Source organism: Heloderma suspectum, chromosome 15 (assembly GCF_057233095.1).
Source record: "Heloderma suspectum isolate Gila_16-S chromosome 15, 16-S_ref, whole genome shotgun sequence".
NCBI classification, from domain to species: Eukaryota; Metazoa; Chordata; class Lepidosauria; order Squamata; family Helodermatidae; genus Heloderma; species Heloderma suspectum.
In genome coordinates, this window is record NC_139472.1 from 679107 (window position 1) to 703352 (window position 24246).

Genomic DNA, 24246 nt, shown 5'->3' on the forward strand with positions numbered 1-24246 from the left:
ACAACCCTGCCATACTCCTTTCCCAATCTTAAACCAGTCCGTTGATCCGTGGTCTGTTCTTACTGTTGCTACTTGGTCGTTATACAGATTCCTCAAGAGGCAGACAAGATTTATTTATAAATTTATTTATATTATTTATTTATTAATTAATATTTTTATTTATTATTAAATTTATCAATCACCCATCTGGCTGGTCACCCAGCCACTCTGGGCGATGTACAACGTACAATAAAACAGTTTAAAACAATAAAATTCTACAACAAAAACATTTTCTAAAATACCCTAACCCACCCCAAATGCCTGCCTGAACAACCACGTTTTTAATGCACGGCGGAAGCTCATTAAAGAGGGGGCATGGCGGAGTTCCCTAGGGAGGGAGTTCCACAGAGTGGGGGCCACCACAGAAAAGGCCCTCTCTCTCATCGCCACCAGTCTAGCTGTCCTGGCTGATGGGACAGAGAGAAGGCCATCCGAGGCTGATCTTGTTAAGCGGCCTGTCTGGTGCTGCTGGAGGCGCTCCTTAAGATAGGCTGGGCCGGAACCATATAGGGTTTTAATGGTCAAAACCAACAAGATGACTTGGTATCCCCATACCACCAAGAACTTGCCACAATTTGTGATGATCCACACAGTCAAAGGCTTTAGAATAGTCAATAAAACAGAAATAGATGTTTTTCTGAAACTCCCTGGCTTTCTCCATTATCCAGTGGATATTGGCAATTTGGTCTCTAGTTCCTCTGCCTTTTCGAAACCCAGCTTGTACATCTGGTAATTCTCGTTCCATGAATTGCTGGAGTCTACCTTGCAAGATCTTGAGCATTACCTTACTGGCATGTGAAATAAGTGCCACTGTTCGATAGTTTGAACATTCTTTGGTGCTTCCCTTTTTTGGTATGGGGATATAAGTTGATTTTTTCCAATCTGTTGGCCATTCTTGTGTTTTCCAAATTTGCTGGCATATGGCCTGCATCACCTTGACAGCATCATCTTGCAAGATTTCAAACAGTTCAGCTGGGATACCGTCATCTCCTGCTGCCTTGCTATTAGCAATGCTTCTTAAGGCCCGTTCAACCTCACTCTTCAGGATGTCTGGCTCTAGCTCACTGACCACACCGTCAAATCTATCCCCGATATTATTATCCTTCCTATACAGATCTTCCGTATATTCTTGCCAATCCCCTGCATTGAATAAAACTAAAAGTTGGGAGTCAGAAGAGTTGAACAGGTCTGAAACTGACTCTACAGCTATTTTCTCTATGTGTCCAGAGTGGCACAGAATGTTTTAAAATCCTGTTCCGTTGCAGGGGGTTGGTTTTACCTGTTGGGCTGGGACTGGGTTTTATCTGTTGGGCTGGGACTGGACAAACCACAGAACCAGTTCTGAAACGGGGTGGGGCTGTTTCTGTCTACAGGATCTGTAGTCTCTGCACTATGAGGATCTGTTTCCTCCCCATCCTTGTTTAAAAATAAAATATCGACCATGATGTTAAAGGTATCCACTTGTCTTCTTCAGTTGGTAGCATGAGCTTTAGCTGCCTTGGTCCCAGAGGTGGGAAAGAGACATGGAAAGTAAGGAGGTAGAACAACCCAAATGGCAGCACTAAAGAGACAAGATGGAAGCAAAGTTCTCCCAAGTATGCTGCTTGGCTCTCAGGATAGGTATGTCCACCATAGCCCATTTTCAAGAAACATCCTTTTTCTAACAATTATGCTGTAATATTTCCCCTTTGGCAGACGGTGCTTAGTCCTAAAGGACAGCACTGGGTAACCGACTTCCACTGAACCAATGTTGGGATGGACGAATCTGCCAATTTTGGTTCTCCACAGTTTCTCACTTTTCTAACCTTAAGCTCATTTCACACTGTTTCCACATCAGTTTGCATTTACTTTTTTACTCCACATAAAGATGTATACACGTTTTCATGCTTATTTCTCCTAATGTACATATTTTTGCAAGCAATCTCACCCAACTGAATGCTTTCCTTAATATACACATTTAATTAATTTTCTGATTGGCAAACTGCATTGCAAAATTTGGAATAGGGTAAATCACAAAGTATAATTGCATTTCAGTCTGTGTTTGGGAAGAGCAAATTAGGTAATGACATTCTTCCCCATCCCTCGTCCAATGTAAAGCGGTGCAGAGAGTATGCAAGCTTGCAGGTTTCACAAAACACTAGATTATGCATAGTATTGTGGAACTCCAAGCTTTCATAATTCCCGTGTAGGCGCCACCCAAAGCAAGATATCTTAAAAGGCAGCTGCAAACTTGAATGGGCTGATTTCAAGGCCAATTTCTATGTAATTGCAGTTAGTTTGTCACAGTGTGTTGGCTGTCCCTTTCCTGACCACTGGGGGACAGAAGCATCCTGTTGCTGTGATACATCCTGCCGGAAACATCTCTGGCTGTGGTGCAGCTCCTCCAAATACAGATCCTAGAATTTATATCTAGTTTTACACCCACAGGAAGCCAGCAGGGTCTCTGCTCTGGCTTTGAAACAGTGGTCTTGATTTGTCTTTGCTCAGCAAGACTCTGAAACATTCTGGCGTGAGATGTCCTGGGAGGGTGAGGCTGGGAGTGAATCCAGTGCTGGAGGTGGGTGAGGGAGGCCCCCTTAAGATGGGCCACCGTTCAGCAAGATAACATGCCTACCACATTTCCATCATCTCCCCCCCCCCCGCCATCCTTGCATAACGCTTGCATTTCCCCACACCTGTATTTCTAATTATATTTAATTCTCAGTCTTTAAAAAAAAATTAACCAGTGAGGCAGTAAAAGGGGGCTGGGCTGGCTGGCTCCCCTCCAGTCCCACCCGCTTGCTGCTTGATCCTCTCTGGCCCAGCCAGGAGTGCCGGCCTTGCGCATGTGCAGGATGAGGAGGCATCTGTGCACACTGTGGCAGCAACTCAGTGCCACAAGCCTCCAAGCCAACTCTGGCAAGAGCGGCTCAGTCCTCGCACAGGTGCAGATGACTCTAGCAAGATTTTCTTAAAGAGATTCATTGTTACATTTTTATTGCATTTATACCCTGCTTTTTTTCCTCTTGCAAAGAACCCACAGCGGCTTACATAGTCCTCTCCTTTTAATCCTGGATGGAGCATTTAGGGGGGTGTTCAGCTCAGTAACCCGTACAACAGTCCTGCCAGGTAGGCCAGGATTAATAGTATGGGAGCAGTGCTGAGAGACTGTAGCTGGCCCAGTGCATCTAGCAGATTTGAGATCTGAATAAGGGGCTGCGGGGTTCACAGTTCCATCTCTTATAGGCCTATGGGGGACAGGGGAAAGATTTCCGTTCCAAAAGATTGTTCTTCCTCCCCTCACCATACTTTGCAGGTGGAGGCATGACAGATAGTGTAGAAGCCAGACATTCAGACAGTGCAGCTTCACCCCAACGTCTGGTACTTTGAGGCAGGCTACTTCCAAGGTTCCAGCCAGGTGCGTAGCCTGGCTAATAGCCCTGTCCTTTGTGACTCTGGTCCATCCTTAAACTCTCTCCCTATCTCTCTCCTAGCCACCACCATCTCTTGTCATGAATTCCACAGGCTTGTTGTCTGGCTCCCCGTTGGGAGGGGGATGTGTCTGTCTATTTCTATAATGCATTTTCCACAAGTACATTGCGCTCAAGGCGGTTCCCAGAACAGGCGGCTTTTTCAGGGTGCATCCCCCCTCCCCTAGGTGGGGCATGGTCACTAGGCTACAAGAAAGGGACCTTTTCTATGGTGGCACCCTGTTGTGGAAGGCCCTCCTCAGAGAGGCTCACTTGGTGCCTATGTTGTGGTCGTCTTGGCGCCAGGGGAAGACCGTTTTGTTCTTCCAGGACTCATGGTCTTTCCATTTTTAAAATATGTTTTCTGATCTGCTGCTGGTTTTATTTTGTGGTGGTTTTTGTTTAAAATTGTGTTTTATTATATTTTATAGTTTTACCCTTTATTTGTGATCTGCCCAGAGAGCTTTGGCTGTTGGAGGGATAAACATGCAGTTAATGCCCTCTGGATTTGCCCCCCCGTCTCCAGGATCTTGGCCAGAGCAGGGAAGCCATTCCCAAGATCCTTTTATAACCGGAGCTGCTGCCAGGGAAGGTTTGAACCTGAAGCCCTCTGTATGCACAGCAGATGCTCCATCCGCCTCTGCACTGTGTCCCTTCCTGGATCTCTCTGGGCTGGCAGGGAGAGTGGGTGGCTGACAAGACCATCCCTTTTTGTCCTTTCTGGGGGTGGGGAGCCATTGGGTTCCCTTCAGGTTAGGGACCAGATGCTGCCTTTTGATGTGACCAGGGTTCGTTTGAGGCACTGGGGCCCAGAGTTCCCGTGGCTCGTTGCCACACATATTTTTGCAGCTGAGCAATCATCCCCGCCTCCTGTCCCCGTTGGGAATGAAATGTCCATTGGATGAATGGCTTCCTTAAGCCTCCCATCCATCTTGGTCGCATTTCTCTGCAAGATAATTGCAACAGTTGTTCTGGCTGACAAGTGGAAGGAATGTGGTGGACCAACAACCGAGGAGAAAGGGGAGCCTTGACGGATGCGCCTTTGATTTTTACAGGGGAGGCAGAGTCCTGACTTTGATCCTGATAGAGGGACTGGCAGCAGGCCAAAGTCCTTGGATTGGCCCTGTGAGAAATGGCCCCCACCCCTCAGAACCATTTCTGCTTCAGTCTGGGCCACTGGAGTGTTGTCATCACCAGAGAGCAGGTGAGAGAAGTTACAAAAGAGGTGCTTGTAGGGCAAACATTTTTTAGATGGCTTGTGCAAGCAAGCCAAGCTTCATAAGGATGCTTACATCTGGCCTGGTAAAAAGAAATTAATTATTATTAATAAATGTATGCATTGCTTCCCACCACAAAAAGCAAGACGATTTATACACATACACAGAGAGAATTTCAAAATCAATGTAAACCATAATCAGCACAATAAAACAAATGAAAATAAACACCATAAAAACATAACTGAAAAACAGTATTTGGTTATTTATGTGGTTATTTATTTATAATTAACATTTATATACCACCTTATCTGCCAAAACACCATCATGATGGTGTACAATAAAACCTTAAAACAATAAAAACAAGAACATTAACAACTGTAAAAACATCAAAACATTAAGTTACGTATTTTAAGAGGCTAAACAGAAAATATGCTTCTAAAAGCCAAAGAGAATCAGAGCCAATAATAGGCCTTGAGGGAGCGCTTTCCATAGTTTGGGAGCAACATGGCCCATTGTCATGTGTCTGAAAAATGGGCCTCTGTGGATCATGGCACCCTCAAAAGGGTCATGGCACCCTGACAAACGGGCCTCTATGAGTCATGGCACCCTCAAAAGGGCCTCTCCTGCAGATCTTCAGCAATACAATGGAAATACAATACAAACACGTTCATCCAGAATACCACAAAAGCAGCCCACAAGAACTGGGCCATCACCAATGTCCAAATGCCTGGAAAAATAAGTCCACCTTTGCCTGGCACCAAAAAGACAACAGTGTCAGCACCAGATGAGAGGGTTCCATCAAAGCAGGGCTATCCCAGAAAAAGCCCATTCCCGAACCACCACACACACACACCAAGCTTCTCTTAGAGGAAGCACACAGAGACTGGCCTCTGAAGCCAACTTTTGTGATGGGGCAGGCTCATATTTGCTTGAGATTCAAATATGGTGATCAATCGGAGCAAAAACAAATTCCTAAGAATACAAGAATGATCCTGCTGGATTAGTTCAAGGTCTGTTTCATCTCACATCTTGTCTCCAGCAGTTGACCGACCACAGGCAGCAGAGCATGATGGACAAGACAATCCCCAGCGTTACTTGGCCACTCTGGTATACTGCCTCTAAATGTGGAGGCTCCATGTTCAGTTACGACATGATGGATAAAACAAAGTAAGCTGTGCTGGAACATAAGCAAAATTCCAAAATCCACTATCAGAAAATATCTTTATTAGGACCGACCAAACATGCAGAACATTCTGGGCAAAATCTCTAAATCTGGCAAAATGTTACAAAAAATGGGTGGGGGCAGGGGGAGAGGTTGACATCATTAAGTCGGCATGGTCTGTTTCTTAAGATACTTTTCTCCCTCTCTCATAATACCAGAACCCAATGGGGTCATCCCATGAAGTTGATGGGTGGGAGATTCAGGACAGATAAAAGCAAGGACTTCTTCACACAGTGCAGAGTTAAACTATGGAATTCACTTCCACAAGCTGTAAGTGATGGCCACCAGTTTGGATGGCTTTAAAAAAGGGTTGGACAAATTCCTGGATTAAAAGGCTATCAATGGCTACTGGTCCTGATGGCTCTATGCTACCTCCAGTATCAGAGGCAGCGTGCCTGTGTACTCCAGTTGATGGGGAACTTGCGCAGGAAGGTGCTGTTGCGCTCCTGTCCTGCTTGTGGGCTCCCCATTGGGGCATCTGCTGGCCACTGTGTGAACAGAATACTTGCCTAGATGGAGCCTTAGTCTGATCCAGCAGGGCTCTTATGTAGTGGAGGAGGTACAAACTTCCTGGTTCAAGTTCCTCTAGTAGGGGTCGTGCAGGTTTCAGGTTACACCTGGAACAACATACACATGCACCTAATGGTCAATTGCCCCATTTTTGGAAGTGTAAAATCAAGTTGTTACTTGGATTTATCTCCAACCTTAAGGCGAAACACACAGGTGCCTTGGTAGGCACCGAGCAAACGTGAAGAGCAACACAGCCGAAGTTTTATATTATAGAAGATGGAAATTAGTTTTGGGTGGTGTACCAGATTTTAAAAAGTCAACAGAAGCCAAATTTGCGTGCTTGGAGGGAAGGTAGCCCCCCCAAAGATTAAAGTCCCATCTTTAAGTGGTCAATATCCATCCTGATTGATGACCATTGCTGATGTGTGTTTGTTTTGTTTCTCTGTTGTCTTTTTCCCACAGAAGGCCAAGTGGCATCATTCACAGTTCCCGGACAATCCCAGATCTGCTGCTGAGCTTCAGAAGCGGGGTGGGGAGAGTGCATCTTGTGTCTTCAGACTTTGCCCTGGCCCTCTTGAACATGGTTTTTTGCTGTTCTGAAGACCTCAACACTTAGTGACACCCCCACATCCTGTAGCAGCATGTTCCAGAAGTGAAGGATGCATGAAATCCACCAATCTACCCATATAGACACTTAATTGGGTGCATCTCCCACCACACCAAACATTTTCATCCCTGGTTGTGGCACCTCGTGATGCCCGCCCCCCCCACCCCCACCCCCCCAGGTTGAGAGTGGGGAGAGAGATCCCAGAAGCCATGCTTGGAAGAGAGGACCTCCTCTTCTTTGTCTCGTCATCATCATCAAAGCGAGGGATTTCAAAGAGAAACAGCACCACCCTCCTTCTAACTGTATCCAGCTCCATCCTAGATTGTGTCCTATCAAAGTCCAGAAGGAGACGGCAGACTCTTTTGGAGGCAGAAAGAACAGGAAGACAAACCTTGTTATCTGTGGTATGTTTCCCACAGCAGCGGGGGGAGATAACATGTATTCACAGTGGTATTTCTAGCTTAGAGCCAACTCCCCACACACACACAGTTCTCACCCCCTCCTGCAAATAGTTGGCCCAGTCTGGTCAATCTCACCCTCTGGAACACACCTGTGAAAGTCAGGAACAGACCTGGTGGGATGTGGCAAGATTTTGACTACCTTGGGGCTGAACAGGCCATGTTCGGGTTTTTTTCTTCCTTCTTACATTAGGAAAGGCAGTCTCTTTCTCCCCTCGCCTCTTCGTACCTCATCTAATTTTTTGCTAAGAAACATGAACGGACTGAGATGTTATCTTGACAAATGAAATGTGCAGATTTTGAGACGTTCTGTGGCAAAGTATGTGTGTGGAGGGGAAGAAGTTGAAAGAGACCCTAAATAGTCCAGTTCCACATTTTTAGACCTGGCAGCCTTCCTTGCAAACTCAGCATTTTACACAAGTCTTCCTGTAGGGTACTTGCTAAGGATTAAATAGAACAATTTGAGCTGAGGTAGGTGGGGGTGGGCCTGGGCCTAGGGCTGCCAAATGATCAGAAATATCCACCTTGGTCTGCTCTTGAGCCTTTACAACAAGAACTTTGATGTATACAAAGCAGGGGGTGGAGCATAGAAATAAGAGGCATCACCTACTAACGTCAGCTTATCGAGGTGCTGTGAAAGGCACAGCTACAGCGCTAAGAGGTTGGCAACCTTTACTGGGGGCTGGCTATGATTAGACAGACTAGGTGGGCTTCTGGTACCCAAGACGTCTTTTAATTGTGCCCCCAGATTTGAAAACGCGGAGGGTGGCTCTTCGCTTCCCGAGAAGGACCAGATGTGAGCGACGCCGCTCGCTCCCCAGGAGCGTGGTTCTCCAACTCCAGCCTTCGTGGCTAGATCTTAATTTTACAGCAAGGTGCGGTGATGGTCTAAGCGTGTTCCTTTGCGACATGGGGTGCCTTCCTCTCCTACTTGGGTGAAAGATGCATTTCCCAATCCTTGGCTTGCAGAGCGGGTGGCTCCCCCGGGCAGCGCGCCGCCTTCCCTCCTGTGTGGCCTCCTTCCAACAGGTGAGAACGGCGGCAGGGCCAACTGATGGGGGGGGCAGAGTCACTCTGGAGGAAATCCAAGAGTGAGAAGAGCACCTGGGCGTGGCGGCATCATCCTGGCTCAGTGTTTGCAGACAGAGGGTGGTGGAAGGGGGCGCCGCCCCTTCTAGAGCACATGCATGGGTTGGTAATAGAAGATCTGTGCAAAGACGGGCCCTTTCCCCAAAGCTGTCCTGTGGGGCTTATCGGAGCCTTCCCCCCGCTCCCGACCATCTTTTTCGTTGTGAAATGCAGGTCTGGCACGCCTAGACGGCAGGAACCACCTCAAACGTCTTGGCAGCCGCCCAGCTCGTCCTCCCCTGTAATCCCTTGCCAGTGGCCCGGGCGGGGTCTGGCGAGGGAGGCTGGATTTCAGCCTCAAACACGCAGACTGCAGCCTCATCCTTCTGCCGGCCCCTCTCGCCTACATTCGCCTCTGTCCTATGGATATGAAGTGACACCAGGTGGGGGAACGCTCCCGGGACTTCTGAACAGCCCCACGCCTAAGCGGGTTAGTTGCCTAGGCCTGATTTGTATCAGCAGGGATCTCACAGCCAATGACCAGTGATGGAGTTACAAAGAAGTACCTCTAAGCATGTGCTGAGTGCCAACTTTCCCTCACCAGTGACTACTGCTGTGCATCAGCCATCTGTCCTCCAGAGCTAACTTACCTCACAGGGTGGTTGTGAGGATAAAATGGAGAGGAGGAGGACCATGTAAGCCTCCTTGGGTTCCTTGAAAGAGGAAAAAAGGCACAATATAAATGTAATAATCATTCACAGAGAAAGGTTCTCTTGCAGGGCTCTCTTAAGAAAGAAGTACCCCATCTCAGGAGGCAAACAGATAGATCTGGACTGGGGGTGGGGGTACAATCCACTGGAAAGTTCTCCTTAAAAGCAGTAGAACTTTCCTTTATGAGAGAGAGTGCAGGGCTTCTTGTTACGTTCTTATTTAGGCCACTGATACTATCAGGTGGATGTCAGGATTACTGATATGCTAATGAGAGCCATGAGGTTTGATCCAAGGGTGCAGAACCTCAGGCCCAGGGGCCAAACCTGGCCCTCCTGGGGTCTCAATCTGCCCCCCAGGGTTCCCCAGATGGCCACACACCCTTCCCCCAATCATTGATCATTTGGTAGTCTCCTGACTTTGGGGCAGTTCCCCCCCCCCAAAAAAATGCTTTCCCCAAGGCTCAGCTACTGGGAGTCAGAGCTTTAACAAAATATGCTGGTATTTTTTGTATTTTAGCCCCACCTCTTTTGCCTTCAACCCCACCCACTTCTGGAATGCAGCCCCCAAGAACTTCTCTGAAATGGAATTCAGCCCTTGGGCTGAAAGAGGTTTCCCACCTCTGGTTTAATCAGTTGACCAAGGCTGCACATACACTTACTTGTGAGTAAGCTCCAGTGAACACAGAAGGCCTTAAATTCCAAGAACATCTGTTTAAGTGTAACCATAAAGCTTTGATTAATTGACTGATTGATTGGGGCAGACTTTTGAATCAGTAGGTTTGAAAGTGTTGGGCATAACTGTGTGGAATGTTAAGCTACTTTGGCTCTGTTGTGTTGCTGTAATATCACCTGCAAAATAACAGTGAATGTTTAAAAAAGGGAAAAGAGAGAAAGATATATTTTGCTGAATTCTAAATTGATCTCTCCCTTCTGTATGTCAAAATGGTGCCCACACTGCGGTGATGTTAAAATGTATATTTTAACTTTAATCAAGGCGTTGATCAGTTAATCCCTTAAGAGGCAGATGGGTAGCCAAATAAAAACTCTGCAAGTGGTTGACAGCTCTTGTTTTTAATTATTTGTAAATGGTTGATGAATGTTAATGTCTGTTTTGTGGTGGTTGGCTGCCGTGTAGAGGAGGGAGCGGTGGTTGTATGCTGCTAAGTGGGCTATAGATGTAAGAAAGAGAGAGTGAGACTTCCCCGCAGGGCATAGGCTGAGTCTTAGCTGGGCACAAGACCGAAGCTGCTCCGGTACTCAGGACACCTGCTTGTTAGTCCCACCCGGAAAGAGGTTCCACTGCCAGCAGCTGCTGTAATCCTGGTCTATCCGGGGCTCAGCGCTGTGGAGCTTAGTTCCTGGCACCTGCTCAGAGCAGGAATTCCCCGGGCTCTTTGGTGGGGGAAACAGCACATCTGGGATATGTATGCATCACCCACCTCAGCCAGGGCACAGAGCAAGAGTCTCTTGATGTGGGCTCCTCATATCTGGCAGGGAGCCAAGAGAGGGAGCCCCTGAAAGCGTTTGCCGGGTGGTTGTTCAGGCCGTTCACTCCAGAACACGGCCAGGGTTACTCAGCAGTGAGGGAGATGTTCACTGCACATGCTCAAGGGAACAGGGAACTCTTGGCTGTTGTGCTACTTCATATGTTTCTGGTGCACTAAGCACAAGAGGAAGAGGAATTTAAAAGATATTCGCATGCACGCTTCAGGTGTCATAAGAACATAAGAAGAGCCCTGCTGGATCAGACCAAGGCTCCATCTAGTCCAGCATTCTGTTCACACAGTGGCCAAGCAGCTGCCCACAGGAAACCCACAAGCAGGACCTGAGTGCAACAGCACCCTACCCTCCTGCCCTTGTTCCCCAGCAACTGCCGTGCCTAGGCATACTGCCTCTGATACTGGAGGTAGCACAGAGCCATCAGGGCTAGCAGTGTCACATTAAGCTGAGTTGCTCATCCTGCCCACGCAGTGTTATCATACCAGGGATCCTTGGGTGTGTGCTCCATTGGTGTGCCAGTGCTAACTGCGTAGTCGCGAATGAACTGCTTCAAACACGAGGCTATGCACAGGAAACCCTGTATGCACAGGACTATTTATTGACATGCCCAATGTGTTTAAAGTGAGACTGTTTCCTCCAGGAGTGATTGTGATCTGCCTGTGCCAGGGGAGGTAAAGGCCACAGACCTGCGTGTGTACTGCACATCCATGATCGCATCGCATGAGCGCCAGAGGCAGACTGGGTTCCTGAGAGCTGAGGCTAGTTTCAAAGCATGCTTCTGGTCCTCATGGCTGCAGAGATGAGCATGAAAACATGGAAGAGCCAGGTCTGCCTGACAAACCCCTACAAATTCGAGGAAGGAGAGCACAGTTGAGAGGTCAAAAGACTCCAGGCACTGGATGGCTGCTTCTCTGACCCTTGTGCTTGGGCTTAAAGCCAGAGCTTGATTTTCAACTGGTTTTTTTTTTAATTGCTGCTCATTCTCAACTATGGTTCTGCTTTTACCAGCTATGTCACTTTATGGGTTTTTTTTTCTGTTATGTCATTTTGGTATCTTTTGGGGGAAGTGGCTGACAAGCCTCATAAATAACAATAAAGTATCTATGAAGAGAGCACCTCTGAACTTGCACAGACAGCCTTATTTATATTGCACCACCATCAAAACACTCAGAGCTTCACAAAGTAGCAGCCAAGGGAGAGGATCTTGCCTGGGGAGGCGCTTACAGTCTTTTCTCCAACACTGAGTCACCACAGCCTGCCCTGTAGGCCATGATCTGGCTTTCAGGGTGCAGCCCATCTGACGTTTATGCCCTAGCACCTCTTGCTTTGTTTTCTTTTGACACTCAGTGGCTGGCAGAATCATGCTCCGTTAGGCAACCCTCTCCCAGTTTCTTCTCTGACACATTCTGCTCAGGCTGCAGAACTCGGCTCTTTTCCTGGCATGGAATGTGGTTCGCTTGGGCTTCACGGTTGTCCTGCTGTGAGCTTGATGCACTCCAGCCTCTGAGCAAGCTTGGGCAGGTGACTGTCACACCTGCAAGGCAGCATTCTGTCCAACCACCCCCAACTGTGTACAAGCTGCCGCCCCCATCTCCCTTGAGCTGCTGGCCATGAATTTTTCTTCGCTACAGAGTGCCTCTGCGGTGCTGCTGCATTCCTCTGCCTTGCTCGGCCGCTGGCTTCCAGGGAGTTGGCCTTCACAAGCCCTGCAGCTGGCAAGTTCCAGTGGAGATACCGCAGAGCATTTTGCTGCCTGAGGCAGAAACCCCAGCAGGCCCCCATTGCTCCTTTCCAGCATGAACACGGAGCATGATCCATGGGCAGGTTCTCGCACACCATCTCCATACATCTTGTCAACAGTCCTGTAGGGTGGGCCACTAGGGTTATCCCCATCTTGAAGATTTGCGGGGTTGGACTGAGTCTAACAAAACTGCTTGTTGAAGATCATCTGTGGCGGGGCGGGGGGAGGCTCAATGCAGAACCTAATGCAGGGGTGGGGAACCTGTTTCAGCTTGGGGCCAACTGCATTCCAATGGTGGGCGGGGCTGAAACCAAAAGGGGCAGGGCCAAATACCAGCTTATTGTAGCTTAATACTCTTACTGCCAGTCACAATCCTTTTAGAACGTGGGTGGGGGGAACTTGCAAATGCCAGGAAGCCCCCAAATGGTCGGTGGTTGGGGACAAAGAGAGTGGGGCCAGGGGAAGAGGGTGTGGCTATCTGGAGAGCCCCAGGGGACTGGACTGGGACCACAGGGGCCCAGATCTTCCCCACCCCTAACGAAATGGGACAGGATCATAGAATCATAGAATAGTAGGGTTGGAAGGGGCCTACAAGGCCATCGAGTACAACCCCCTGCTCAATGCAGGAATCCAATCTTCCTGATGGCTGAGGTTGTCACTGAGTGGCCCTGCTCTACATGTCACCTCCACCCCAGTGGTGGTATAGGGAGCGCGCACAAGTGGCGAGGGGGCTTCTCTCATGCCTCCAGGATTATGCCCCCCCCCCGCCCCTGGACACCCGCCTGACCCCCTCTTCATTTGCCTTGTGCCAGGCTGGGAGAAACATCTCAATTCCAGTTTTGAGGTCGCCTTAGAGTGGATAATGGTTGTGCTTTAATTGGGCTCCTGTGAGGAGTTCTGTAACTTTTCTTTTTTTGCATTGCTCGGCTGATGTTGACTATCGTGCTTGCATTGTATCAATTCTGTGAGCCACCTTGAGCCTTTTCCAATTGGAAATACAGAATAAAAACGTCTGCCTGCCTGGCTTGAGATTTGGGCTCTTGCTCCTCTAAACCTGGCCGGGAGACTGGCCACAGTGCTCCACCCCAGAGGTGGCTGCCTCCCAAGCAGACTGGGGCCTCTCTTTCTGCGTGCAGGCAGCGTCCAGCAGCCGTATGGGCTGTTCTGCCTCTTTCCTTCCCCTGCCAGCTTAATCCGGAGCCTGGTGGGGTGACCAGTGTTTTTTTGGCCCTCGACCCCTGAACTTCCTGTTTGTGTTGCTAAGGCCTGTCTCCAGGGCCGTGCTGAAAAGGAAGTGCCGAGCTCATCAGGTCCGGATGATAATGTGGCCTGGCCACTCACTGCCGGCATTGGCTCAGCGCCACGCTGAGAACTGGCTCTCCCATTCAGGCCTAAAGCCCCTGCGGCTTTGAATGTTTTGTCAGGCTAACAAAAACCAGGAGGTTGGCTTAACGCAGGATTCCCCAAGCTTCCCGGTCTTTTCTCTGTAGTTCCTCTGACAGTCATTTCCCCCAGACCATCGCCACCATTTGTGTAGGGGGTTATTATCTCTATCACGGTGCCCTTCTCTCCCCATTCCTATCTTCTAGGGGCTGGTCGTATCTCAGAAGTTCTGTCCAGAATAGCAGGAGACCAGTATAGGCAAAATGAACCATATCTCTGACAATCCGCCCCTCTTCCTTTTTCAAACCATGTATATATATTGTTGAGGAAGAAAACAAAAAGTTTTTGGAAAGAGCGGAGAGCAGCAGCAAACCTGATCAGAAAAGAAACACAGCACGCTTCGTCAACAATCTGTTTTATTGAACGCTGCGACATTTTAAAATTGCTTTAAAACTGGTTTAAATTGAGAATATAGATGTGTGCACACTTAGGATGCAATCCTGTGCACACTTTAATGGGTATCACACCCTGTTCAAGCAGTCAGATGTACATCAGAGTAAATGTGCACAGGATTGTGCTTTTAGAGAGTTCTCCCTGACGTTTTGCCAAAATTAACCATCACTTCCCTGCATTTTGGAGAGGGCCTGAAGTTTCCCCCTTGATATTATGCAAACTATTGTACATTTGCTAACACAGCGGTGCAGGAATAAATTATACTTGTGTGCTTTGTTCGCAAGATCAAATACTCCCCATTGATTAATCCTCAGCCAATCCCAGCCACTGGTTTGAAACAATGCAGATTAGAATCCCTCTTTCGCCCATAACGATGAGAGGAGAGACTGGGAAACACCCCTCTTTTCAGGTGGTTAAAGGGGTAACTAAGTTCTGCTGAGTTATGCATGTCAGACCACCAAAGGCTGCTGGCTCCCTTTTCTGGAGTTGGAATGTGTATTTTAGACTTCTGACACCGCATCAAGGGGCAACACTATGAGACACTGGGGTGCTGCTTCTCTTAGTTCCCTTCCCAGCACCCTATGCCCTGGCCAGTACCTGCAGGGCCTCATCAGAATCCTCTGTGACACACTGCCCTTCCCGCTGACTCATGCTAAGTCTGTCTGGCTGTCTCATCCCACAATCGTCCACTCCACCACGATGCTGCTGCCGCCTCTTTGATTGCTTCCCTTAGCAACCGGCTGCCTCTTGCAAACAGAAGGAGGGCAGAAGCAGAGTCCACCTCACTCAGCCCTTGGAACTTGACACGCCTCTGGAAGGAATGTGTCCAGCATTCTTGGCCTGTGTGTGCAGGAGAAGGGAGGGAGGCCAGGGGGGAGTGCAGAGCTCCACAGCATGGGATTAAAGTGACATCTCCTTCATCCTCACTCTTGTAGGGTGTTTTTTCTCCCAACTGTGGTTTTCTCAGCATTGGACACTGATATAATTTTACACGGCAATGCAATCATTATCTAAAGCAAACAACACTTTTTTTCCTCCAGGGCAAGACAAGATAGATGTTTTAAAAATGAAAAAAAGCTGAAACAGGGAAGGGAGGTGGAGGAAATCCTGAGGCAAATTCTCCCAGTCTGAATTAACTTCCAAAAATGAAAAAAAAAAAAAGCTGAAACAGGGAAGGGAGGTGGAGGAAATCCTGAGGCATATTCTCCCAGTCTGAATTAACTTCCAAAAATGTACACTTGCATCCTGCTAAGTGTTGTTGTTTTTTTTTAACAGCCTGGATCCAAAGTTCGTTAGAATTCCATCACCCCCTCCGTCTGCCCTTCTTGCCCCTGCTCCTATGATTTTAATGCACCCAGAAATGACGCGGCTGAAACTCCAGAAAAAGAATGAGCCCTCCCCACTTGGGAAATCCGGACTGAAATGCTGGTTCTAGGTGGCCTGAGTAAATGAAGCTGCAGCACTCCATATGTCTGGTTCTTGTGAAAGGCACAGGAGCGGCGGCAGGGCCAAGGGGTGGCAACCCTTCACCAGCTCACTGTGCCTGTCAGATTTCTCACATTAATGACACAGGGAACCTTGCTGGCAAAGAAAGTGGGAAACTTACAAGCCTGGAACCAGCTGCTCCCCCGTGCTTTGTGCACAGATGCGGCTAGGTGCAGCCAGCTCCTGACTTTACCCACATGGCCTCCTGGCCGCTGCTCCTTCCCTACAATGATAAGAGTGAATCTGCTTTGCTCCTCCTCATGCCTTAGGAATCCCTTTGGTGGTTCGCACTGATGACACAATCTGGAAGCTTCCTGCTTGCTCAGCTCGCCTCATCCCACGGAGCTGGCATTCTTTGCCCTTGAGATGTTTTGGGTGAACTCTGGTGAGTTTGCAAGATGGCTTGCAAATCCAAGAAGGAAAAATGAACCCCGCTAATTAAAATGTAATTGCAAATGTTAATGATCAATAAAAGCAGTGCTTTAAGGTCTTATGGTTTTAAATTGCACAGTGCTGTCTTGATGGCTTTTTAGCAAATAAGATGGTATATAAATGTTAATAATAAAATAATAACTTTTATTCATATACATTTTTAATCCAATATTTTGCATTATATTTATGCATTTATAATTAATTTATATTTTAATGCAAAACTTTTCAACACTTCCCCAGTTCAGAATTTTTTTTAATGCACCATCAATTTTTTTCTTAAACAAATTGTTGTAAGTTGCCAAGGAAAACACCACATTCAAGGGGCCTTATACTGCCCCAGGTAAGTACCCATTTGTGTCTCCTTTGTTGATTTAAACAGTGCAAGGCAAAATTAAATAAATACACATCAACACCCCCCCCCCCATAAAAGCTGCTATCTCCTTAGTTTACAGAGATCACGCTTGGGCAAATAAGATGATTTAAGGACTAGGAAATCGATGGGATGAGACAGCTGTTGAATTGATACTAGGTTTAGTGGGACCAAAGGCTCCCTGGGCCTGTTTTTAGTGCAGAGATTCAGCCCAGAATGATAAAGGACAGGGAGTTCCTGAGCATATGCAGAGTGGTCCACTCTCTTTGCTAAAGTAGCCAACACTGCCCTCCACAAAACAGGGATTAGTCAGAGGGGCCAATGTCAGGCTGGCTAAACCTCAGAGTGAATAGCAATAACAGAAAATGACTCCCACAGCCTGCCATTCGCTTCTGGTTGAGTTTACACCGAATCTCTGCAATGAAGAGACACCTGATTTAAAGCCAAGCAAGCACGAGCAGTCGGAAATGAGGCCTGCACAGCAGGGAGACTCTTGCTGCCTGCTGAGCCCAGGATCCGAATCCTGTTTGCAAGGATCCAGACCTGGGTTTGGGGGTCTTTGGCCACAGCCCTGGTGCTCATGCCAGGGAATCTGGCAGAGAGGATGATTCCAACGCCTCCCAGGGAATCTGGCCAAGAGGATGATTCCAACGCCTCCTGTCAAGAGATTAAGGCCATGGGGACAAGACGCAGCCAGGCCAAGGCCTCAGCAGCTGCTGGGCCCAGCCAGAGAGCCAGCTGCTCACTTCCCTGGCTCGCTTGGGCCAGTCCGGAGACTCACACCAAACCGTTTCAGAGCTGGCCTGAAAGGAGCAGAGCAGCAGTCTGGGCTGACCAAAGCGCCCTCCCCCGCCCCAGGTCTCACTCCCATTTTTCTGTTCCAGAGGGCGGGAAGGAAGCAATGAGTTGCATCACTGCCAGGGCAGGAAGTGCTGGCAGGAACAAGCAGCGCATTCCAGGCAGGTTGCGCTCTGCATCAACCTTCTTTGGCAACGGCACAGCACAACCGCTTGGATTTATTTGGGACCCTTCCCATCCTGCTTTTTTTGGCCCAATGTGGGTTCCCCTGAAGTGGCTCTCGACAATAACATGACTGCTGAATCATAAAAACAGAACAATTAAAACGAGACCAGCAGAAGCGGCCGCAATACTGGAGCAGAAAACAAAGTGCAATTGATCCAGCCATGTGCTGGAGGCTCGCCTTTGCCTCCTGGCACCTAAAGGGGGGGGGGCAAGGCAAGCTTCCTGGAGAGTGGGGGGAATTCCACAACTGTGGGGCCAATATTGAAAAGACACTGTCCCCACCTTCCATACCCCTGGAAGCACCTTCATAGACTGCCTACGTACACCAGTAAGATCACGCGCTGGGAACTGACCAGGGACTGGAGAGCGGAAGGGAAGCACACTCTGGCTTCTGCGGGATCAAGGGCCCCTGGGAGGCTGCACCCACTACTTCCCAGGAATAACATCAAGCCAAGAAGGAGAGGACCCCCTGCCACCCCCCTCCATCAGCCAGAGAAGGGGCCGTTGCAGGGAGCTCACTTCCTCCTCCCTGCCAGAAAGAACACTTGGCTCCAGCTGCCAGTTGCCTTGCCAGGACTGCAGAAGGAAGGGGAAAGGACACTCAGGGCCTTCCATCCGCCAAGGAGCCACCAATGGCTATGCAAGCAAAAACACCAGCAAGGGAAGATCAGCATGGCCCAAACTGGATAAAAATGCCCACATTGTTCTGGCCCTGAAGAACTGCCCCTCCTCTACCTTTTCCCTCCACTTCCCTGCCTTTCTGGGTCTTCATAGAATAGTAGGGTTGGAAGGGGCCTACAAGGCCATTGAGTCCAACCCCCTGCTCAATGCAGGAATCTAAGTCAGAGCATCCCTGACAGATGGCTGTCCAGCTTCATCTTGAACGCCTCCAGTGTGGAAGAGCCCACCACCTCCCTAGGTAATGAGTTCCATTGTCATATTGCTCTAACAGTCAAGAAACTATTCCTGATGTTCAGCCGGAATCCGGCTTCCTGTAACTTGAGCCCATGATTCCGTGTCCTGCACTCTGGGATGATCAAGAAGAGATCCTGGCCTTCTTCTCTGTGACAGCCTTTCAAGTCCTTGAAGAGCGGTATCATATCTCCCCTCAGTCTTCTCTTCTCAAGGCTAAACAGGCCCAGTTCTTTCAGTCTCTCCTCATAGGGCTTTGTTTCCAGTCCCCTTATCATCTTTGTTACCCTCCTCTGAATCCTCTCCAGTTTGTCTGCATCCTGGACACAGTACTCCTGATGAGCCCTAACCAGTGCTGAGTAGAGGGGAACTAGTACGTCATGGGATTTGGAAGCTATGCTTCTATTAATGCAGCCCAAAATAGCATTTGCCTTTTTTGCAGCCACATCCCATTGCTGGTTCATATTCAGCTTGTGATCAACAACAATTCCAAGATCCTTCTTGCTTGTAGTATTTTTGAGCCAAGTATTCCCCATCTTGTACCTGTGCATTTGGTTTCTTTTTCCTAGGTGCAGAACTTGGCATTTATCCCTATTAAATGTCATTCTGTTGTTTTCTGCCCAGCACTCCAGCCTATCAAGATCACTTTAAATTTTGTTTCTGTCTTCCAAGGTATTAGCTATTCCACCCAATTTTGTGTCATCCGCAAATTTGATCAGCATTCCCTGCACCTCCTCCTCCAAGTCATTAATACAAATGTTGAAGAGCACTGGGCCCAGGACTGAGCCCTGCGGTACCCCGCTCGTTACCTCTCCCAGTTTGAGAAGATCTCATTGACCAGCACTCTTTGGGTCCGATTCTGTAGCCAACTGTGGATCCACCGGATCGTTGTTTCATCTAGCCCACTTTGAGCTGGTCTGCTAATCAGGATATCATGGGGCACTTTGTCGAAAGCTTTGCTGAAGTCGAGGTATATTATATCCACAGCATTCCCATGGTCCACAAGGGAGCTGACCTGATCAAAAAATGAGATCAGATTCATCTGGCAGGATTTGTTCTTGACAAATCCATGTTGTCTTCGAGTAATCACGGCATTGTTTTCAAGGTGCTTGCAGACTGATCACTTTATCATCTGCTCCAGAATTTTCCCAGGGATTGATGTCAGACTGCCTGGTCTGTAGGTCCCAGTTTCCTCTTTTTTGCCTTTTTTGAACATAGGGACAACATTAGCCCTCCTCCAGTCATCTGGTACTTCACTTGTCCTCCATGATTTCTCAAAGATAGTAGACAGGGGTTCTGAGAGTTCTTCTGCCAGTTCATTTATTACTGTTTACTTTTGTTCGTAAGCCTGATGGCAGAGGGCCTGCCTCTCTTTCACTCTCTCTTTCAATTGGAAGAATTGTTGAAGGAGAATGGGATAAAAATGCAGTCAATAAGTAATAATAATACAGGAAAAGCCAGCCCATGAGGGTCCCATCTCCTGGCTGTTTGGGGCTTGAAAGGCCAAAGCCAGCACGTGAAATTGGCACCAGGAACCCCCTAGGAGCCAGTGAAGCCACTTCCACATTAGAAGAACAGGTTCCATGCAGCCAGGTCCTGTTAACTGCCTGGCAGCGGCCTGTTTCAAAAGCAGCTCCATATGCAGAATGTCACAGTAATCTAGTTTAGAGGGTCAGGAAGGCCCATTGAACTATGGCCAGATCCTCCTCCTTCAGCAAAGGAGACACTGGGCAACCTTCCCGCCCCAACCCATGGGGGGGGGGTGTTTTTCATTGAAGAAGGCCCCCCACACACACACACACGTACTGGGGGCATAAACATTGATCAGCGACAGAGCCATTCACTGTACTGAGCCTTTCCTGTGTCTGCCATGCAGCTGTAAAGCCAGGACTGCCAGGAATGAAAGGAAAACCTCTCCCTGCTACTTACTCTCCTGCATCAACCATGTGGCCTGGCTTGGATAGGTCACCATTTCTCAGCTTAGCTAGCAAGTTTCAGCTCCAGCAGGACCGGTGATTCATACCAGATCTCAGCCCTGGCCCATGCACAGCAGCAAGAGTGGCAAAAGTGCCTCTGAGCATATACAGAGTCCCTTTCTCATACATACAAGTCCAAGGTGTATTCTCCTCCTGTTTTAGTAAGGAAGCGCCTGTAGCAGCCTGATCCAGAATGGATGCAAAGATAAAGAAAACATAAGATATGTTTTTGGCCCCATTCGGTAGGGCATTATCTGGTGGAAAAAGCCCCACTGTGATAACAGGAGTATGCAAGAACAGCGCCATTTTGCTGGGCATCAAAGAAAGCTCCTTTTGACAATCAGCCCCTAGTTAGCTGTGTGGGGGTGGGATACACACACACACACCCCACCCCTTCCTGAAACATCAAAGCCACAGATATCTGGAAATACCAAATTTGCCTCGGCTCTGTTTCTATAAGGGCAAAGATCAACACAGGAAAATTTGCATTGCAGTTAACGTTCAGTGCTGCCTTTAGTGTTTGTGTGTGTAGGAGGACACCTCTTTGGAGGGGGGGCAAGCAGGAGGGGGAAATCTGCATGTGAAAAGGCAGGAGGGGGCAGCCACCATCTACACCACCCCCTGCCCTTCTTCCCAGTAGCACCTTTCGCCCTCCAACAGGGCTGCTGCTTTGTGGAAGTTTAATGACCAAGGAAACAGCCTTCCCAGGATGCTCCAGCCCCCCCTGTCCCCCACCCCCCAGCCATTCAAACCTGTTTGCACCCCCCAGCCATTAATAAGGACACTTCCTGGCCTCCCTCTTGTCAGAGGGGGCCCCTTAATGGTTTTACGAGAGGATGGGGTACTTTCTTCTTTTGAAGAAACCCATGCTTGTAAAACCTTCACCTCCCGGGCCCTGTCAGAGGAGAATTTCAAAGCTGGACTTCTTATTGCCAAAGCAGAAAGATCCGGCCCCCCAAGGAAGGCAGTCTGCATTGGGGGAGCCAGAGCACTGAACAGGAAGGCCCCAGTATGAGTTAGGCCATACTTCCCCAAGCTGGGGACCTCCAGATGTGTTGGACTGCTACTCCCATCATGCCATGCTGGCTGGGAATAATGGGAGTTGCAATTCAACACTTCTGGATAGCCCCAGCTTGGGGAAGGCTGAGTTCGACATGCCATACCCAGCAGAAACCAGCATGCACACTGGAAAGGAGAGGGAACAGGGGCTGAAAAGGCTTCAGAAAGTGGATTATCTGCCCCTTGTACTTCGGGTGACAGATTTAAATCCAAAATGGCCCCAGATGGATTGCCACCCCATGTGGCTGGACTTCATCATACAAAGGGGAAGTCCCAGAATCCTTTGCACCATGAGGTAGCAAAGGGCTAGATGCGCCTGATCTTGTCTGATCTCAGAAGAAAAGCAGGGTCAGCCCTGGTTAGTACTTGAATGGGAGACTGCCTGGGAATCCGGCTTCCTGAACTGAGCAAGGGGTTGGACTCGATGGTCTTGTAGGCCCCTTCCAACCCTATGATTCTATTATATTCTATTCTATTCTGTTCTGTTCTATTCTATCACACAGGGAATGCTGGGGAGCCATTTACCCATCCCCTAACAATATTGATTCACCGAGCAGCCAACACAGATCAAAACAATCACTTTGCAGCAAGCAATGTGGGAATACAGATTGCTTCAAGCGAGGTCCTCCCAACATGCCCATCAGGACAGAAAGCCACCTTCAAAGGGTCTATGAAAGGAGCCACATGGAACCACAAGAAGGTGACCTATCCTAGCATGCATTGCTTGACTTGGCATGAGCTGCCCCAGTGCAGGCTGGGACAGCTAGTTAGGCATTCTCTCTGTTCTCAGCATTCATCCATCTGTCCATCCTGTCACAGCTGAAAGATTAAACACCTTTAAGAGCCACTCAGTGGGGGCCTTTTTTTAGGTGCTCCTTTTCACACCCCAAGAAGTTGCAAAAATTGGCAGTGGCCGAATATGTGAAGCAGTCGTTGTGAAGTGACAGACAAGACAGCATGGGCAGCACTAAGCCAGGGAACTGAAATGATGATGCAAGGTAAGCAAAGGCAGAAATGGAGCAGGGTGGTGTTTACAAATGACCACTGAACTGATTTGAAACTCGTTTAGGGTTGTGGCAGTGCAGAGTGTGTGCACAGTTGCTGTGGCCTGCTCAGAGGACACACCATCTCACTCTAGCCAGAGCCCTACATTTTGGCACTGAGTGAGAGGGAGGAGAGGGGCTTTAAAGGTTAACAAGCTGCTTAATTGCCAGTTGCTGTGAAATGGCCGACCAGGCTATCTCTCTTGTTCTGGACCACCAGCCATGACCCCCAGAGCCACTGGTATCCAAGAGAGATCTGACTCTGATCAGGTTCCAGCAGGCTCTGAAGAAGCCACATTCTCTTCAGGGACCCTGGTGCTTTCCAGTCACTCTACCTGGCCTTCAGGGACCGCACCTTCCCTTGGCCTCTCATTCCTTTATTCCTGCCTTTCCCAAAGGGCTCCAGATGAGCAGAGGGAAGGGGGAGGCCCCTCAGTTGCACCTCATATTTGAAACTGCCCCTCAGATGGCAGCCACAAGGGCTCCCAACTTAAGAACATAAGAAGAGCCATGGTGGATCAGAGCCAGGGTCCATCTAGTCCAGCATTCTGTCCACACAGTGGCCAACCAGTTGTCGACCAGGAACCCACAAGCAGAGCATGAGCGCAACAGCACCCTCCCGCCCATGTTCCCCAGCAACTGGTGTACATAGGCTCACTGCCTCTGGTACTGGAGGTAGCACAAGACTAGTAGCCACTGATAGCCTTTTCCTCCAGGAATTTGTCCAACCCCCTCTTAAAGCCATCCAAATTGGTGTCCATCACTACATCCAGTGGTAGCGAATTCCATAGTTTAACTCTGCACTGTGTGAAAAAGTCCTTCCTTTTATGTGTCCTGAATCTCCCACCAACCAGCTTCATAGGATCTCCCCGGGTACTAGTATTTTGAGAGGAGAAAAATGTCTCCGCATCCACATTCTCCACACCATGCATCATTTTGTAGACCTCTATCATGTCTCCCCTTACCCTCCTCTTTTCCACACTAAACAATCCCAGCTGTTGTATCCTTCTCTCATAGGGGAGATGCTCCAGCCCCTTGATCATTTTAGTTGCCCTTTTCTGCACTTTTTCCAACTCTACAATATCTTTTTTTAGGAGTGGTGACCAGAACTGTGCACAGTATTCCAAGTGTGGTCACACCATAGATTTGTATAGGGGCAGTATGATATTGGCAGTTTTATTCTCAATTCCTTTTCTTATTATGCCTAACATGGATTTTGCCTTTTTTACAGTGGCCGCACACTGGGTTGACATCTTCATTGAGCTGTCCACCCCAACTTCAAAATCTCTTTCCTGGTTAGTCACCGTTAGCTCAGATCTCATCAAGCTATACTTGAAGTTGGGATTTTTTGCCCCAATGTGCATCACTTTACACTTGCTTGCACTGAACCGCGTTTGCCATTTAGATGCCCATTCTCCCAGTTTGGAGAGATCTTTTTGGAGCTCTTCAATCCCTTTTTGTTTTAATCACCCTAAATAATTTGGTGTCATCCACAAACTTGGCCACTTTGCTGCTCACTCCTAATTCCAGATCACTTATGAAGAGGTTGAAAAGCATTGGCCCTAATACAGATCCCTGTGGCACCCCAC

At 48.5% G+C, this 24246-nt stretch overlaps 2 long non-coding RNA genes across 3 annotated transcripts in view; one reads left to right on the forward strand and one right to left on the reverse strand.

The window, feature by feature from the left end:
• Nucleotides 1-4962: 4962 nt before the first annotated feature.
• Nucleotides 4963-24246, reverse strand: part of LOC146335136 (uncharacterized) — a 114313-nt gene continuing 95029 nt past the window's right edge. For both annotated transcript variants that reach the window (XR_014785997.1, XR_014785998.1), the window contains one exon: nt 4963-5882. This is a non-coding gene — a long non-coding RNA (uncharacterized LOC146335136). The remainder of the gene's footprint in view (nt 5883-24246) is intronic.
• Nucleotides 6900-10340, forward strand: LOC146335137 (uncharacterized). Its single transcript, XR_014785999.1, has 3 exons — nt 6900-7448; nt 8251-8531; nt 8805-10340. It is a non-coding gene; the product is annotated as an uncharacterized LOC146335137 (long non-coding RNA).